The sequence below is a fragment of the Notechis scutatus genome, chromosome 1 (assembly GCF_049901735.1).
Source record: "Notechis scutatus isolate UNSWTSFEM ecotype Mainland chromosome 1, rNotScu1.2, whole genome shotgun sequence".
NCBI classification, from domain to species: Eukaryota; Metazoa; Chordata; class Lepidosauria; order Squamata; family Elapidae; genus Notechis; species Notechis scutatus.
Window position 1 is genome coordinate 313,807,683 of NC_142009.1, and position 19,873 is coordinate 313,827,555.

At 42.2% G+C, this 19,873-nt stretch overlaps 1 protein-coding gene across 11 annotated transcripts in view; it reads right to left on the bottom strand.

Moving 5' to 3' along the window:
* Window positions 1-19,873, bottom strand: part of SYT16 (synaptotagmin 16) — a 105,182-nt gene that overhangs the window by 57,052 nt on the left and 28,257 nt on the right. For 5 of the 11 annotated variants that reach the window (XM_087952322.1, XM_087952321.1, XM_087952319.1 and 2 more), the window contains exon 1: window positions 19,264-19,472. The exons of 4 other annotated variants lie outside the window; for them this stretch is intronic. The gene's annotated coding sequence lies outside the window, so the exon portion shown is untranslated. Of the gene's footprint in view, window positions 1-19,263; window positions 19,483-19,873 lie in introns of those variants that run through there. 2 more of the 11 variants (XM_087952314.1, XM_026670161.2) reach the window with 1 other exon arrangement.

Sequence of the window (19,873 nt, forward strand, 5' to 3'; positions counted from 1 at the left end):
ACAAGAGAGAAATTCTCTAGTCAAGTCATCGACACTATTTTGGCCGCTAGGCGACCCTCCACCACACGAATTTATGATGCCACTTGGGAGGGCTTTTGCAAGTGGTGTAGTGGGTCCCAAGTTGACCCCCTCTCTCCCTCTATTGCGCAGGTCCTGGAATTCCTTCCAGAAGGCCTTCGTAAAGGGCTTTGCACCTAACACCCTGAGGCGGCAAGTCACTGCCCTCTCAACTGTTGTCTCCTGTGATAACTACGGTTCCCTTTCTCATCACCCCCGGGTTAGGGCTTTCCTCAGAGGCGCCACCAACTTGTGCCCTCCGACCGTTCACAGGTTCCCACATGGGACCTCACCAAGGTCCTCATTTCGCTTACAAGACACCCGCTTGAACCTCTGAGGGAGTCCTCCCTTCAGTTTCTAACTTTTAAGGTAGTTTTTTAGTGGCTATTACTTCTGCTCGTCGAGGCTCGGAAATAGCATTGTCAGTCAGGAACGATCTATGCGTGTTCCACGCTGATCGGGTGGTCCTTCGCCCGACCCCACCTTCTTACCCAAGGTTAACTCACCCTTCCACAGGTCACAGGAACTGGTCCTACCAAACTTTTGACCCAGACCCTCAAGGGACAGGGAAATCCTTTGGCACACGCTAGATGTTAGAGGGCCTTGCGCACATACATTAAGCGCACTCAATCCCTGCGAAGATCAGAATCCCTCTTCCTCTCCTTTCAGCCCAGGACACTGGGGCTCAAAGTCTCTCCCTCCACCATCAGTCGCTGGATCAGGGCGACTATCGCCAGGTGCTACCTATCTCAATCTCTGCCGCACCTGGTGGAATAACCGCTCATTCCACCAGGAGTGCAGCTACTTCAGCGGCTTGGGCCACGCAGGCCCCCATCGCTGACATTTGTCGGGCAGCCACCTGGGCCTCTCCGTCCCCGTTCATCAGACATTACAAAATAGACATATATGCCTCAGCAGAGGCCTCTTTTGGGCCGACGAGTCCTACAGAGGGTCATCAGTGACCCGGAGGGGCTTCCGGCCCAGACGGAGTCCCACCCGTAGGACAGCCAAGCTTTGGTATGTCCCACTCTCTGGATGCTCCGAGCGGCTTGAGGGAGAATGGGCGTTGGTTCTTACCTGATACGCCCTTCTCGGCGAGCCGCGAGAAGCATCCAGCCCCACCCTAGCTCCTCCGTCTGGTGGGGACTCTTGTTTCAGCCAAGGAGCCAATAGTTGATTAGAAGGAATTCATAACCTTTCTTCTTGTTATCGCAAAAACTGGGGAACGCTGCATGGAGTCACGTGAGGAGGCGGAGCGTTTCCTCAGCTAAAGCTCAGCCTGCAAGAAGAGGACTCAGAAGCACATCCCACTCTCTGGATGCTCCTCGCGGCTCGCCGAGAAGGGGCGTATCAGGGTAAGAACCAATGCCCAATTGAGCTTTTGACCAGTGGTGGGATGCTGCTGGTGTAACAACCGGTTCGTTAATCGCACCCTTTACGCGCATGGGCAGCTTTCAAAGCTACTTCCCTTCAATGTTACTTCGGGGAAGTAACACAGCTGAGGCGCGGCAATTCACTCTGCTGCATGAATCAGCTAAGCAGATATAGGTGAGTACAGCGCAGGGGTGGGTGGGCAGGCCCACATGATTGTCAGAGCAAACCAGTTTGGAGCCAGCTCATCATCAGAGCTAGGGGTTTGCCCGAACCAGCAGAATCCCACCCCTGGTTTTGACCCATTTTATGGTTTTTCTTGCCACTTTTGTTAAGTGAATCACTGTAATTGTTAAATTAGTAACACCGTTGTTAAGTGAATCTGGTTTCCCCATTGAATCTGCTTGTCAGAAGGTCGCAAAAGATGATCACATGGCCCTAGGACATTGCAACCGTCATAAATGTGAGTCAATTGCCAAGAGTCTTAATTTTTGATCACATGACCACAGGGATGCTGCAACTGTCATAAGTGTGAAAAATGGCCATAAGTCACTTTTTTAATGCTGTGGCAACTTTGAACCGTCACTAAACGTACTGTTGTAAGTCAAGGATTACCTGTACTTAGTAGACATCGAGAAAAGTTGCAGTACAAGAGAAAGCATTTCTCACTCTCAATTGTTAAACGATATGAGCAACATCAACAACAAAATTAAAATATTACTGACTCACACATTATACTAGACCATAATGGATATATACCTGGTTGTATCCATAATCCTGAATACAGCTCTGCAGGGCAATCCAGTATTATCTATACATTTTGTACTGGGAAAAGGGTGTAAACTTTAAATAGCACAAATAATGATTTGCATTCTGCTGGGAGATTAGCATGTTTCCTTTAGCAGTTGTTGGGCCAGTGTGAGAACAGACTGCTTGGCTAGATGGACAGGGGCATGATCCAACAGGACAGTGTTTTACGTTTTCTTATTATAATACCAACCATTTCAAAATGAAGAGACACGTCAACTGAAACTACATGCTTTCAATTATACCAATGTTGGTTTCTTAGAGGAAAAGGATTTACTGATTATCCCAAAGGTGCTTTTTCGAGAGACAACTGGACTTTCTTGTTTTTCTTTGAAGACGTTTCGCTTCTCATCCAAGAAGCTTCTTTAGCTCTTACTGATGGTGGGGAATGGAAGGATTTATATTCCTTTAAAATAATGCAAATGACCAGCTGTCTGCGAGGTTTATAAATCTTTCCATTCCCCACCATCAGTAAGAGCTAAAGAAGCTTCTTGGATGAGAAGAGAAAGAAAAACAAGGCAGCCCAAAACAAGACAACCCTAACCCTTGATGACTGAGAATAGACAGATTTATTAATTTATTAATTTTTAAAGACAGAAATCAGATTGTCACATCTTAAATCTCCATCTACCCATGTTCTGTGCCTTTAATGATCTCATAACATACTTAAATATGTCATGTATGCATGCAGTGCAGGGAAAACTACAGCTAGTGAATTTTTTGCCTATTGTAAAATACAGTACTGAAAATCTGAGAAACTGCATCAACTGAGTTGGAGAAGGTGAGAAAACAAGAACACTTAACAGAAGGAGTTAAATTTACATTTCTTTCAGATTTAAAATCCTCTCTTAGGGCCACTGGCAAGATTCATTAGATGGCTTTGCAATTCAATCTCAGACTGGCACAAAATAAGGCTGTAGAATAGTATATGCTACAGCAATTAGCAAGTAATCATGTCCAAGAGTGTTACCATAAGTGAAAGACATGTTGTTCAAGGCATGCAAGTTAAAAGCATCTGTCACATAATCCCAGACATTTGACTATTCCCCAGCATTTGCTTTCTAAACAGAGCAGCTTCTTAGCATCACCAAACTAGAAGGGAGGATTCATTACAAGGTGGCTTCTTAAACTGCTACTTGCCAGAGACAGCACTGTTCTCAGCAATTGCTTTAATTCTAATTTATTCCTGACATTTGGGTGGGAGGTGGGCCAGAGAATAATAAGGAAAGAGTCACTGGTACTTTTCCAATTATAATTCTGCCACCTCCCAACCAGTAGTCCATAAACTGCCTCGGTTATAACCATTTGTGCTAATTGAACTTCATTATACATTTGTAGCAATGTGTTGTTTTCCAACCGATTCCTGCGGTACCCTTTCTAACCAACGGCTAATTATACCGCACGTACATGCACACATACACAGAAGACATCACACCAAGAGAGCTGGTGAGTGGGCAGGAGCTTGGAGGAAAGCTGCATGTGGCAGACTTGTACGACATTACTATGGGCTCGAGCATTAGATTACCTCCCATGAGAAGGCCCAAAGTGCTTCAAAAATGTACTTCTGAGGTGGAAAAATATAGCCAGGAAAGTTGCCTGCTGAAGGCAATTATACTGCTTCTCTCACACTGCTTGGGAGGGTGGCAAGGCTGGAACTTCTGAATAGCCTACCCCAGTGCTAACCTCAAAAGGGCAGCATTTGAGCAATCCCTCTCTCCAAAGAAGGCACTGGATTTTGGAAGAACCTATTGCTTAGGGATGATAGCAACTGTATTTAGATTTATATACTGCTTTGCAGTGCTTTACAGCCCCTCTCTAAGCAAGTTTACAGAGCCAGCATATTGCCCCCAACCATCTGGGTCCTCCTTTTCATCGACCTCAGAAGGATGGAAGGATGGGTCAACCTCAAGCCTGGTGAGATTTGAACTGCAAAATTGCAGGCAAGCTGACAGGCAGCAGAAGTAGCCTGCAGTACCGCATTCCTCCTAACCACCATGCCACCACAGCCCATATGATGGATGCTGTAGTCAACAACCCTCCTTGGGAAAATCTGATTTAGGCGAAGTCACCAATAATAGCCAAATAAAGTTTTGTGAAGAAAGAAGAGAGAACAATTTATTTTTCAAAGCACCTGAAGGCACGACAAGAAGAAATAGGATGGAAAACTAATCAAGGAGAGATGTAACCTAGAAGTAAGAAAAAAATGTCCTGAGAGTGAGCACAATCAACCAGTGGGACGGCTTTTCTTCAGAAGCTGTGAGAGCTCCATCACTGGAGTAATTTTAAGAAGAGACTGGACAGCCATTTGTCAGAAGTTGTGTAGGATCTTCTGCATGAGCAGGGGATTGGACTAGAATACCTCCAAGATCCTTTCCAATTCTGTAATTCTATTTCCAAGTTGCCTTTACATCTGGGTTCAATCAGTGCAAGTAGACTACAACACGGCTAGTTAGTTGTCGCACTGAGTATTAAATGAATGTGGTTAGTTTACAGTTCAATATGTACAATACCAGACCATTGGATTAATTTAGTAAATGAAGGATCCTTCACGGGAGGTGGGGGGCATTCTATGGTTACAGGCAGTACAAATCTTTGCATTATAACCGTAATGGGCCTTCCAGAAATACCAGAAGTGCCGAAATGGGCCCATTTTCAGCTTCCCGAGGCTGCAGAGGCTTCACTTGGGCACATTTCATTGTGGGTGCCGGCAAACCACAACAAAAAGGTTCGCCGTCACTGCATTATAAGGACTATATTTTCATCTCTTGAATAGCCGGAATATTGTGTCCCTATTTCTTGCAGAAGAACTATTCTTCAATAAAAGAGACCAGCCTACCCAGGATGTTTTGTTGTTGTTGTGTTCAGTTGCTAAGTCGGGTCTGACTTTTCAAGTTTGCATGGACCATAGCACATCAGCCCTGCTCCCCCGGTACTCCATTGTCTCCCATAGTTTGCCCAAATTCATGTTCATTGTCAACTAAAAAGATACTCCTTTGGTCTTTTTAGCTGCCAGAAAAAGGGAGTAGGGGAAAACAAGGCATTCTTGAAATGCCTAGATAATCACCTCGGCAGCCCGAAGTTGTCGAAACACAAGAAGGTTATTGGAGAACATGATGGATGACTCTTGGATGTGTCCCATTGGAGAAGTCACATCCAGGGGGTGGGGGAAAGACCAGGGTCAAGGGGGAAATGAATGATGTGATTTAGTATCAGCTGCACCCAGCCACGCGCCAACATGGCAATTTCTAACAAACCAATTTACTTTTTCTGAGATGTGGCTAGAGACTTTTCATTTGAATGAGGGTGGATTTGTTGGAGACCTGACATTCATTGTGTCAATGACACTGCCTAACCATCCCATTCTCTGCCACACCCTTCTCCTTTTGCCTTCAGGCTTTCCCAACTTCAAAGTCTTTCCAATGAGTTATCACTTCTCATTTAGTGGCCAAAGTATTTGAGCTGCAGTATCTTCCCTTCCAAAGATCAGTAAGGGTTGATTTATTTTAGATTGACTGGTTTTATCTCTTTGCAGTCCAAGGGACTCTCAAGAATCTTCTCCAAAATACAACAAGCCTATAAACATAGCAACTGGACTGAGTGTCTTCCTAGGAAGAAGACCAGGAAGAGTTAACTCTGGAATACAGGGGAAGTCTCAGTAAGGCCTCAAACCTGGCCAGGTTATTTGGGGGGGGCACTTGAAAGTGGTTTGGGATAGTTACACTTTTAAAGGCTGGTGACACCACAAAGATTGAGAATTCCTGAAGTAAACCATGGTTCAGTTCCCCATCAGTTTTAACATACAATTTTTGCATTTCACTTCCCAAAATTAAAACTGAGAGAGCTGCAGGATAAGCAGAAATGTGAAAACCTGATTTTAGCAACTGTCTGAACTCCAATATCCCTTTGAACAAATTATATTTGGATGCTCTAACCCAGTCTTCTACCACCATGAGTTCAATGTAAGTTATTTATACAAGCAACAAATACAAACTATATTTCAATGAGATGGGAAATCTACTTATGCAGGTTACCGATTGCACAAGGGGAGATTAGTAAAGTATGGTTACCCATGAATAAACTTTACACAAGCATTAATTCAAACATATTGTGGTTAGTAGCTGGAAAAGGAAATACAATTCTATTTGTTCTCCTACCTACACCCCACCCCATATTCAAAGCAGTAAGTACAGGAATCTTGGAGAGAACTAAGAAACTTGTGGTTTGAATCATTTGAATCACGTTTCATTTGAATCATGTTTCCCAGCAAGCATTTGGCCAATAGTGAAGGTTCCTAGGATCAGCCTCATTGGGAAGACCACAAGTTCTCCGCTCTTATAGTAAGCATCTTGCAGAGAGATTGCAAATCATTAAGATATGTACCAAATAGTAGAGACTTATTTTCTGCCATCTGTGATACAGATGTAGTTCTAAAATCCCTCTGCCTGCACTTATTGGGAGTTAGTAGCTTCTTTCCAATCTACTCAAGAATCTTCATCTCTTCAACTTTTCCCCCCCAGATGCTGACAACCATTTTCAAGCTTATCTCTGTAGCAGGAAACATATAAGAAACTGTTTTTGTGCAAACTCTGAAAACCTCAGAGACTTATTAAAGCAAACTGAACAGCAGGCAGCTGTTTTAACAAAATGTGGGTCACACCAGAACTGCTAAAGCCACTTCTGCTTGTTGCTACAGCAAGCCAAATTGATATGTGCACTATGAGCCATAGTTATCAGCCACAAACAGGTGGTGCTTTTATTCATGTGTGAGGCTCACACAATGTGCAAACACTCCAGAAATAAAATGTGTGTGTTTTCGCAGGACAGCAGGTCTCTACTGATTATTTCAAACAAGCTAGAGAATGAATTATTGCAACTGCTTGTACGCTGCAAGGAATAAAGCAATTGCATAACACATCCACTGTCCCAAAGGTGACCCTAATCATCAATCACCTGCAGTGGAATGGGAGGGAGTGGGTGGCTTGTCAGCCTTGAACAGAAGCAAACAGCAGTTCAGGGGTGGGCAGGAACACTGCGGTTTCCGTCTGCAAATTTTTCAGTCTCCAAGGGCTGTGAGGACATGGCCATAGCGTGATGATATCATGATCCGTGGCCTTTTTAATGATTCATTGTTGTAGGAATAGATATAGGAATGCAAAAAAAAAAAAATGGAACTAGGGATTCAGCCTCTCTGCTGTTGTTCTTCTTACTCATATGAACTGTTCTGTAAAGTGCTTGTAGACCCTAGTTCAACGTCCTGAGCATTATCTTGAAATTCAGACTGTACCCGGCCTACTACACGCTGAAGAACAGTCGCTTTAGGATCCCACTCTGAAACCTTTTGGATTTTCACGTATAGGTACTAGCATGAAATGTTACATGTTTATAACAGGCTCTGTTCCCTTTCATGAACAAATGTTATGCCATGTTAAGATCCTTAGGCCTGGCGATTCTGTATTGAGAAAAGCCACTGAAGATCTCTTAAGTACAGCCTCATCTTAGCAATAGTAGTGAATATCTGTAACTCAGATGTAGGATGAGGGTGAAGGTTCGTTCTCCAAGTGTTCGGAAGCCAACCCACAAGCTCAAAGCTGTCAACTCATAAATCATTCCTTATGCCTGTTTCCGAGTTGCCATAAGAAGGAGGGGTGGGGAAGGCCTGAGGAAGGAGTGTGGCAGATGAAGGTCAGAAGCACATTCCATGCTTATCTTGTGGAGATTGTAACCTGGGCTACTGGATCTTCTGCCCACAAAAATCCTTCATTGGAGTGTGTGATTGATGATACCCAGCCCGTTGGAGAATCTGATTATGACACACCCAGGAGGGTCATACATGATAGTAAATTACATGTCTCAGAGTTGGCTTCATACGGGTTAGTGCTGGACATGTTGCTCCTAATAAAACTTTTGGATTCTTTTGAAGCTTGGCTCAAGGCTCATGATTTAATTAGGGCAATTGTCGGAACTCTGACAAAAGACTCATCTCTGATGACATATGGTTGGTAGGCAACAAGTAGTTTTTATTCAACAACTCTTGAGCAGCTGGAGGTTTTAATTATTACTGTGCCAAAATCAGCCTTATAATTTCTAGGGAATGTTCTCCTGGGTGTCTGTTTTTCTCTGGTAGTCTCAAGGTGTTGGAGAGGAACTTTCATTTTTTTTTTCCTGAGATGTTTTCAACACATTATACTTGGATGTGGGAATAGTGCTGCTGGTGGTGTTTTGATATAGGTACTCCTCGACCTACGACCACAATTGAGCCCAAAATGTCTGTTGCTAAGCGAGACAATTCTTAAGTGAATTTCTTGCCACAGTTGTTAAGTAAATTGCTGCAGTTGTTAAATTAGTAATCCGGTTGTTAAGTCTTCCCCATTGACTTTGCTTGTAAGGAGGTCACAAAAATTGATCACATGACCCCAGGACACTGCAACCGTCATATATATGAGTCAGTTGCCAAGCATCTGAATTTTGATCATGTGACCACAGGGATGCTGCAACACTCGTTAAGAATGAAAAACAGTCATAAATTGATTTTTTTTCCAGTGCTGTTGTAATTTCGAATGATCAGTAAATGAACTGTTGTAAGTTGAGGACTATCTGTATATTTTTTTCCATTACTCTGCAGTCCCCTTGGCTTCCCGCAGTTTCCTAACTGAAAAAAGTCAAAAAGAGAAATTCTCTCCCTGTTATCTCCTCTTGATTGATGGGAAGCAGAAGTCAAAAAGACTGCATAGCAATAGCAATAGCACTTAAGACTTATATACCACTTTACAGTGCTTTACAGCCTCTCTAACCGGTTTATAGAGTCAGCATATGGTTCCCAACAATCTGGGTCCTCATTTTACCCACCTCAGTAGGATGGAAGGCTGAGTCAACTTTGAGCCTGGTGAGATTTGAATTGCCAAACTGCAGGCAACCAGCAGTCTGCAGAGGTAGCCCTCTAACCACTATGCCACCATGATTCAATAGGAACAGGATTGTGCAATGAAAGATGGGGCATTCACACACATTCCAGAACCTCTTGTTAGTAACATGGGCAAGAACACCAGACTCCATCTGTTAGAACTTTGCCAAATGTTCTTTGCTTTAAAAATTTTTATAAAGGTTTATTATAAGATTTAAAAAAGAAAGAAAACTTTGAGAAAGTGGAGAAGTGTAGAGAAAAAGAAAGAAAAGGAAGACATCTGACTTTTTTCAGCGCAGTAAAGTTCAAAAAAATTATAACTTTTTGCTTTATATTTCTAAAGATTTCAAGCCATTTCTTGAAATACAAAGTCAATAAAACCTTAACTCGGAGTTTCAATTTTTTTTCCAGTTTCAAGCAAAAAGTCCAGAAGCAGTTTCCAAGTAGAAACAGGAGTAGATAGGTTTTTCTCTTTAATTGAAACAGTTTTGTCATCTCTGCCAACTCCATTGCCCTTAACTTACATTATTCTATTGTGAGAATTAATGTATCTAACGTTCTTTGCTTTTGAAACAAAGTTGAAAAGCAGTTTTTAAAATTAGATCAAATGGGAATTGGTAGCAAGCAAACAGGACAATTTCTCCCCAGAGCACTAGCTTTAATCTAGTATATACTGTTGCTTGTTTTTAATTTATGTCTTATAGTTTCCCCCCAATTCTTCATTATCTATATCTATATAACCTTGATGTCGAACATGTGGCATGCAGAGCCATTTGTGCGGGCACACGAGCCTCAGGCAAACTCACCTCAATACCGGAAGTAACGAAACGGACCCATTTTTCGGCCTCCAAAGGCTGCAGAGGCTTCCCTTCAGCCTCTGGGAGGCCAAAGAAGGCCTCAAACTGGCCAAAAATCAGCTGGGAGGTGCACGCATGCGCAGTGCAGGTAAGGGGGCAGGGAGATCGTGCACACATGCGAAAGGGGCAGGGGGGCCCCACACACATTGCCTTCTGGGTGCTGGCACACGAGCACACGAGTGTGAGCATGCACGCAATTTTCGGCACAGGAGCCCAAAAAGGTTAGCCACCACTGCTATATATGAATATAAGAAACAAGGAGCACAAAGAAAATCAGATGCAGGAACCAAAACAGGGTGTGTCAACAGATCTGAAATATCAAATAACTAATATAATAGCAATAGCACTTAGACTTATATACCACTTCACAGTGCTTTATAGGCCCTCTCTAAGCAGTTTACAGAGTCATCATATTGCTCCCAACAATCTGGGTCCTTAGTTTACCCACCTCGGAAGGATGGAAGGCTGAATCAACCTCAAGCTTGCTGAGATTTGAACTGCAAAATTGCAGGCAGCTGGCTGCAGCAGAAGTAGCTTGCAGTACTGCACTCTAACCACTGCGCCAGCAAGGCTCATCTAATATATCCTCAGGAGAATACTGCATCATATGCCTCTCTCTGAGGAGGATTGGCGGTGAAGAAGTATGACATATAAAGGAAGAAATAAGTTATTTCACATTTATTTTCAAGTCAAAATCCACGAGTCCAATTGTGGAGTTTAAATAGTATTATTCAAATAATTAACCACTAGATAATGAATTACTACCATAAATTGTATCCCAAGTATGAGCTGTAGAATTCAAATTTTCAGTGTGGCTTGTGGCACAATTCTATGTACAAGACAATGTTCCAAAAACAGTTTCCAATTTAAATTAAATTCTGCACCCAAATTTTGACAGCTTTTTAAGTGATAATGCCTTGCTAATAATGCCTTTATAATGCCTTGTTAAGAGGGGTGGGCTGCTGGGGGCTCCCAGGGGCTTGGGCAATCCCCTAGCTAAGACTCTGCAGGGCTCGGTGAGCCCCCAAATTCCACTCCTGGATGGCCCCACTCCGCCCCAGCTGGTGGCCGGCGCCCCAGTGCAGGAGCAAAGCTGCCTTCGTGCCATGTTTGTGCATAAGGCGGCCTTTGCTTCCCACTGCTTCAGGCTGGAACTCACACCTGCCACACTCAGCTGAAGAGCTGTGCGGGGGGACAGAGCAAGGCAATGGCTGGGTCCTTAGCGCAGAAGCGAAGCGGTCCTGTACTTGCCTTCATGCCACATTTGCACTCAAGGCAGCCCTCACCTCCCGCCGCACAAGGGGGGAGAAGAGAGACGAGAGAGAGAGAGAGAGAGAGAGAGAGAGAGAGAGAGAGAGAGAGAGAGAGAGGAATCTATCTTTTTTTTATGTTGTATGTGTTTTTGTTTGTTGTTAAAACCAATAAAAACTTTTTTTAAAAAAGAAAGGAATCTATCTTTTGTGTGCACATGCACACATACAAGGAGGATACCCTCCTGGGCCGGGATCATGGCGGTGGCAACAGCGACTCCTCTTCCCACTGCTGTCACTGCACGATCACATGAGTAGCCGGCTGCACTGCGCAGGAGAGCCAGAGCTCTTCCCTCATTGCATTTGGCGGTGGCAGCAGCTGCTCCTCCTTTCTGAGCCGACACGAAGGGGACCACAGCTGCTCCTCATTCCTGAGCTGACACAAAGAGGACCGTGCCTGGAGCCGAGCTGCGCATGAAGGACGCAGAATTGCAAAAAGCAAATGCACTGCCCGCGACTGGCTGCTTTCTGCAACGCCGTGTCCCTCGCAGGCAGCTCAGCACCAGCCATGGTCCCCTTCATGTTGGCTCAAGTGAGAGAGAAATGAATAAATGATGGAGGGAGAGAATGAGAAAGAGGAAAGAGAAACAAATGAGAGAGAGAAGGGGAAAGGAAGGAAGGGAGAAAAAGAAGAGAGGGAGACGGGGTGGAAAAAGAGAGAAAAAAAGAAATGAGATGGAGAGAGGGGGAGAGAGGGAGGGAGGGGAGAGGGAGAGAGAGAGAGAGACCCATTTCCCACAGAAAACACCAGGAGCAATAAAACCTGGGTTGGTGTGGCTGGGAGGGTCATGTGACTGGGTGGGAGTGGCATTGAGTTGGCCACTTCCACCCAGCCACATGACCACCCAGCCACACCTATCTAGGCAATCATTAGGGCAGAGAGCCCCTTGCTAAAAAATTTGAAGCCCACCCCTGTTTGTTAAGACCAGACTTGGAGTACTATATCCTGTTTTGGTTGCCACGATATAAAAATGATGTTGAGAAAGTATGCAGAGAAGAATAACAAAGATTATTTGGAGCAGTGGTGGGCTTCAAAAAATTTAGCTACTGATTCTCTGCCTGGTTGCTGGGTGGGCGTGGCCTACTTGGACTCCTAAACCATGGTGGGGGGGTGTTTTCGCCCTCCCTGGGCTCCAGAGGCTTTCCTTGAGCCTTCAGGTGGGCAAAAACGGCCTCCCCAGGCTCCGGAGGAAAAGGACCTGTTTCTGGCCTTCTGGAACTTCCGAGAGGCCTGTTTTTCACCCTTCCTGGGCTCCAGAGGCTTTCCTTGAGCCTCCAGGAGCAAGAAAATGGCCTCCCCAGGCTCCAGAGGCCGGAAATGGGCCCATTTCTGACTTTCTGTAGCCTCCGGGAGGACTGTTTTTTGCCCTCTCTGAGCCTCTGTGCGGACCCTGCACTTACCTGGGGTCTAAAACAGGCCACATGGAGATTCCTGGGAGGGGATGGTGGGTGGGGCCAGCCAGTCGTTGCAACTTCCAGTTCGGCGAACCAGAAGTAAAATTAAATGAAAATTTGCCCGAATTAGTGCGAACCAGTAGCAGCCCACCCGATTTGGAGGCTAAAACATGTGAAGAACAGTTGCAGGAATTGGGTATGTCTAGTTTAATGAAAAGAAGGACTAGGGGTGATATGATAGCAGTTTCCAATATGTAAGGGACTGTTACAAAGAAGAGGGGTCAGCCTATTTTCCAAAACAGGACAAGAACCAATGGATGGAAACTAATCAAGAAGAGAACCAACCTAGAGCTAAGGAGAAATTTCCTGGCAGAATAATCAGTGGAATGACTTCCTCCAGAAGTTGTGAATGCTCCAACACTGGAAGTTTTTAACAAGAGATTGGACAACCATTTTGTCAGAAATGATATAGGGTTCCCTGCCTGAGCAAGGGGTTGGACTAGGAGACCCCCAAGGTCCCTTCAACTCTTATTCTATTAGTTTGTTAATCTGATGAAGGGACATATTTTATTACAATTTATCTCTTCTGTATTTTGTTGTAAGCTGTCTCTCAAGTGCTATTTTCGGTGGAAACTTAGGATTTAAATCTATTGAATAAACAGCTGCAAGTTTTACATGTCCTTTCCCTCCTTTTCTTTTATGGTTTCTAGATCACAAACCGGAAAACAGTAATTAAACTTGCTTATTATTATTTCTGATCTATTTCCATGGACGACAGAATAAAAAGTCTTCCGTCTAGAAGCAACTTACTGCAGGGGAATTAATTATTAGGGAAATATAAAATATGGAGTAGAGATGGGGGGGGGGGGTTTGTAGAAAAAGACAGATCAGAAACTGCAAACCAATGAAATGAAAATTGTAAAAAAAAAAAAAAAAAAAAAAGATTACGGCATACGTTTCTCTCTTGCTGAGGCCAGAAAAACAGGAAGATGCATTTAAATATCTGTTTTACAGTCCAAATGTTTCTCTCTCCTACAACATTGGCCATGTTCATAAATATGCAGAGACCTCTAATCTTCAGTATTGATTTCATGCGTAAGATGAAGGAAGATACTAGAAAAACTCATGCCAATTTGTTAAGTTGTGCCTATCATGAAGATTCCACTGGGATTCTGAACAGGATTACAAGAGTTATATAACCTTCTTTTCTCTCCTATACTTTCTATGCTAAACAAGTAGCTGAAATACTGTTAAAAAGAAAACAAAAGTCACCAACTGCTGTAGGAACATTGGTTCATATAGTATTTACCAACTTTCCTAAAGCAAAAATCAGATGAACAGCCTCTTGGAATAGTTTCAACCACTGTCTTATCATGCTATGTGAGTTAGAATAGGTTTCTCCCCGCCCTCTTTTTTGTGTGTATGTGCCTTCAATTCAGTATTTTTATTTATTTTTTTATTTGTTAAATGTAGTTACCAAGATGAATTCCCAAATTAAATTCTGCACCCAAATACTGATAGGTTTTTAACTGATGGGCATATTTTATTGCAACTGTTATTTCTTCCATATTTTGTCATAATGGGTTGACTCTTGGCAACTGCCTGGACTAAACCCTGCAATTTTCTTGCCAACTTTTATTTTTTTCCAAATAGCTTGCCATTGACTTCTTGGTCCTTGGGCCAAGAAACAATGCCTGGCCCAGAATCACCCAGCTGACTATGTGCCTTAGGCAGGAGTAGAACTCAACAGTTTTCCAGGTTCTAGGCTGATGACTTATTCACCATACAAAATTGGCTCTCTATACTAAGCTATAGTAATTTATTTCTTTGTACACCACACAGCATTTGCATGTTTTAAATCAAGGTTTAGAAATAAGCAGCCCCTTGCCTGAACTCTTCTAGTGCCGGAAAGCCTGTTGAATTAGAAATTACTCTAACAACTTTAACAATCTCTGGATTCTGGATAGCTTTTATTTTTACTGTATTTTTTTCTCCTTTTTTTCTGTGTTTAACTATAAACATCACATTGGGAAAAAACACAGAATGAGAGAGATGCTTCAGCTGCCTCAGGTTTATTATGGAGGATGAATGCTTAGCACCCACCACTGTCCATTAACTACAACGTTTTCCATTTACTCACACATTATATTCAGTTGGGTTTAAATTGGACCCTGAGTTCCATCGTTGCTTCCTGCCAATATGAACAATTGCTTGTTTTATTTTGCACACATTTGGGCTCTAGGAAGTGACAGCTGCCTTTTATATCCAATGGCCTTTTGCTCTCTTTATAGAACCTCTCACATATACACACAGAGGGAGAGAGAACCGGAGTGAGATATGTAACACACATAGCACTCTGCTAACTGACTTTAACACTGTGCATCTGCCAAAACAGGCTCAAGTCCACAAAAGCTTATGTCACAATAAATAAATCTGTTTAGCCTTTCAAAGTATCACAAGATCTTGGTTGTGTTTGCTGCAAGAGCATAAAGCAGATATAGCGGGAAAGTGGGGAAATCAGTCGTTCCATTCATCTGAAAACTGATTTTTTCCCCCTCCCCTCCCCTGATGAACTCTCAGATCCCTCTTGGGCCATCCATGCATTTTGCTCCTTCTCAAAATTAACATTGTGAGGTACATCCTGGCAGACAGCCAACTTCAACATCCATCTGGAACGTTTCTAAAAAAAAAAAAATTCCCCTCAAAGTGAGTGCAATATCTTTGTTCCTATGGCAACATACTGATGAAATATTTTGACTTAATGAAAATTATGTATATCATTGCTAGGAAGCTTCCGCATAGCTGCCATCTGCTCAAGTAAAATAGCCCTTACCATTCTCCTGAGGTATCTATAGAATCCAGACAGGTCCTTAATCTGCAGTTTGGAGTAATAGCTGCTCTCTGCTTTCACTACAAAGAAATAAATTCCAGAAAGCAATTCTCTAGCTTAGAAGAGAATTAACCACTTATATGATGCTTGGAATTTCAAAGACCAGACTTTCATGGTTAGTTCAATAAATAGTGGTAATAGATTTTGAATCCAAAATAAACAATCCAAAATCTACATTGAACTGGTACACCAACTGAAAATTTACAAAGAAGCATGCAAGCTTTTAAGTGTCCAAAATCCCTTAATTAATTTGTGGGATCTAGCTGAAGGCTTTAAGAAGTATTTGAATAACTTCATAAAGGTCAAGTATTCTGAGGGTGATTAGTGTTAATGTTTCCTCTGTGATGGGGAAAACTGGTATTTTGTCTCCAAATACCAGTTGTAGAGTTCCTCATTCTTTGTGGTGAATATAAAGTACTAGCTGGATACCTGTGCTTCGCTACGAAACTATGTGATCGGGCTTAGTTTTGGGGGAGGAAAATAAGGAGAAAAAATCCACTGGTATTCATCTGGCTAGCTCCTGTCAGTGTGTGAGAGTTGAGGGCTGTTTGGAAACTGAAGCAGTATTTGCTGTGTGAGCAAGAAGGAGACAGCAAGGAGCCTGGGCATGGCTTAGATCAACTGTTCTGTACTAAAGCTGCTTGCTGCTGTGAAACTGAAACTGGAACTCCTCTCCTCTGCTTGTGTTTTGCATTTGGAACAGATTTCTTTTCAGGTGGGGAGGGGGAGTAGAACTCCTTAGCATCAGAGCGTATTAATAATAATATACAAAATACTAATTATCTGATGGTCATTTCAAAAAATCCTTTCTTAGCACCTAGAAGCCATGAGGAACATATGTGCCAAATTTCAAGTTTGTAGGCTTTATGGTTCTGGAGATTTTGTGATGATGCGTGAGTGGTATTTCACTTTTATATATATATATTACAGTTCTGGTCAATTTTACAATTTGCAACAATCTAGGCCAGTCCTATGTTAGTTTTCTTCTCATGCCTCCTATTTTCCGAGTGCATTTACTGATTCAGTCCTCAAAGGACTGATCAGCTTGATCTGAAAACTATTTCATCTCTTGCAATCCATATTTTATTTTGCCTTCTTAAAAGTCTATATATGTTTCCGTCTATTGCATGCTAAAGACCGCAATTTCTGCATGCTTCCAGAACAACTCCTCTTTACTGGATGGCCTGCTTTGAGTGAGCCTAAATGTTCCATCTTTGATCCATTCACACAAGTACATGGCACAAGAGGTCTACGTTGGGATATAAATTTGATGTGTGTGCTTATTATATGAGAAAAGCTATAAATTAATATGCTAATTGGATAATAATAGTTTTGAGCAGGAAACTTAATGCAGATGTGGAATCTTTCTTTGGTCTTTTTCTACATCTGTAGAAAAACAACTTTTCATACATTTTGATTCCCAACGTAACTTTCAAAATAGAAATAGACAAATATACACAGTAATGCACGGAATGTTAAAATTATGTAGCTTTGGATCAATTCCCTCAAGAAATAAGAATGAGTATAATCTTTTTGACTCATTTTTTTACGTTGGCTTATCTGCAATTAGTAAACCGACTTGAAAGAAATAAGCAACAATAGCTGGGCTTATTTGCAACACCGTTCTTCTATTTAGACAACAAAATGCCCTCTAAAACAGGGGTCTCCAACCTTGGCAATTTTAAGACTTGTGGACTTCAACTCCCAGAATTACAGAAGTTGACATCCTCAAGTCTTACAGTTGCCAAGGTTGGAGACCCCTGCTCTAAAATATTGCAGTTTTTCATCTCCATTCAATCAACTTGCAATCACACAAGTTGGTCTGCAGATTGAGCCAAATGCTACTCCAGGTGATATAAGTCTAAACCTTTCTTCTAAGGTTATGTGTGTTTCCTTGGCAACCCACCAGACCTCCATAACTCCAGGGAGCTACAATGGGTTGCCAACGAGAGTCTGATATTTAATCAACCCTCTATTTTTAACAGTTATGCAGCTTCCATGCGCAGGCCACATGCCCAGATGAAACGGGGCATCTTGCAGATCTTGTTTCCCCTTGACCTACAATTATTTATGTCTCCCTTCAGGACACATGCTTAATCAACGGTGACATAAAACAAAGTAGGCCAACATGTACTTAACACTTGCACTCCAGGCACTCTTTCTGTTCTCTGGATTTTGATTTGTTTTGTTTTGGCAGGGACTGCACACTGATTACAAGAGTTATTTTGGGAGAAGCAGGTAGGGAAAATAACACAATTATTTATATGCACTCTCATAGATTTTGCACCTCTTTAATTTTAAAGCTTTCTATCAAAACCTACCACTAGCATTGTTTTTTTAAGTCTTAGTAGATCCCAGTCCATTGTTCAATGTGCCAAACCTATTGCTTGCAGTTCTGTGAAGTTAGGCAAAATTAAAAACACAGTAGATACAGATTAACAGAGTTGGAAGGGACCTTGTAGTTTATCTAGTCCAACCCCCCGCCCAAGCAGACCCTATAGCATTTCTGATAGATGGCAGTCCAGTCTCTTCTTGAAAGCTTTCAGTGATGAAGCTCCCATAACTTCTGAAGGCAAGCTGCTCCATTGGTTGATTGCTCTGCCAAAAAAATTCTCCTTATTTCCAGGTTGAATCTCTGCTTATTCAGTTTCCATCCATTATACCTAGTATGGCCTTCGAGTGCTTTGGAAAATAGCTTGACCCCCTCCTCTCTGTGGCAGCCCTTCAAATATTGGAACACTGCTATTATGTCTCCCCTGGTCCTTCTCTTCATTAGACTAGCCAGGCCCAGTCCCTGCAACCATTCATCGTATGTTTAAGCCTCCTGTCCTCTAATCATCTTGGTTGCTCTTCTCTGCACTCTTTCTAGAGTCTATTAGAAGTGGAGCCTTGAAAAACTTTGACACAGCTCAGCAAGGCTCTATTCCAATACTGTTATCCCTGTTTTGAGATGGGTGAACACCAAATTTCACAAACAAAATGTTTGTTTTGGTTTAGAATAGGGATATCCGACTGGAAACTTTAAGACTTGTGGACTTCAACTACACAAAAACATATACTATGATCCAGTATGACCTGGACCTCCTTGGCACCCATTACATGAAACTGCTACACCTTTCTCATATAAAAATGTTTTCTACCACTGCTTCTCAAATTTAGTGCAGAAAGCATAAGGTGGAAAGGTCCCAACCAACTGAGAGAGAATTTGAATTGATGTCTGACCAAATGAGAGAACAAACTGAGGAGAACAGGGAAAAAGATATAGAAATTAAATAGACACATTAGCTGGAAAAAAAGGTATCCAGGGGATTAATGGTTTCCCTCCATCTTTTTTCTCCCTGAAGGAAAATGTTCCAATAGTGAAAAAGCTAATGAAGTTAGAAGAAGACCAATGTGATATTTCAAAGCAAAAAAGCCAGACATGCTGGGGTTTTTTTCCTTTATCAGATAATAAGTGAAAAGCCTGGAGCTGCAATAGACCATGGGAATCAAAAGAACCATGCTTATCTACACTAATAACACAGATTCTACTGCAAGTCTTTGAATATCACCTAATACAAAGTACAAAACACTCTTGTCAAATGTTTTGTTTGCAAAATAAATCACAAAACAAGGATATCAGGGTAGGAAAACCAACTTTAGACCAAAGAATCATATAGACAAACAACAGCTTACCTGATTGCCCTTATGCCCCATAGGAAAGTTAAGCTTCAAACTCCAAACTTTAATTAATTAATACAGATGTTTCACTTTATCATCCCAGCGCTGATTGTGTGATTAAGGAAACTTTTATTGGATTATAAGTTCAGGTTTCCATGATCGATTCGCACCTGTGAGATATTTTGGAGTTCTTTGCAAACCTTGAATGGCAAAGTTTAGAACTGGGAGTGGTGATTTATTCAGAATAAGGAGGAAGCTTCTGGGTCTATAAACATATGACAAACAGCCAAGGAATGTTAGCCAGACGGACAGCAGCAAAACTGGCCTAACATGTTTCTCCATTTACGAGATAGCTGTTCATAATAGCTCTAATCCAAGTAACAAAGTGTTTTGGAAGAATACTGACACATCCTGCTGTTGGCCAAATTATTACCTATTTCTGTACTAGAGGGATTATTTTTGCTGACAAAATCTGCCCAGGGGAAAGAACTGTAAATTATTGTTTATTAAAGTCTTCCACAGCAGCAGTATAATTTTCCTCTTTGCTTAGATTCAAGATACTAGCAGTCACCAGAAATATGCTTCAGCCACCAAAGAGACATCTCCTTCCTGTAGCTAAAGTTCA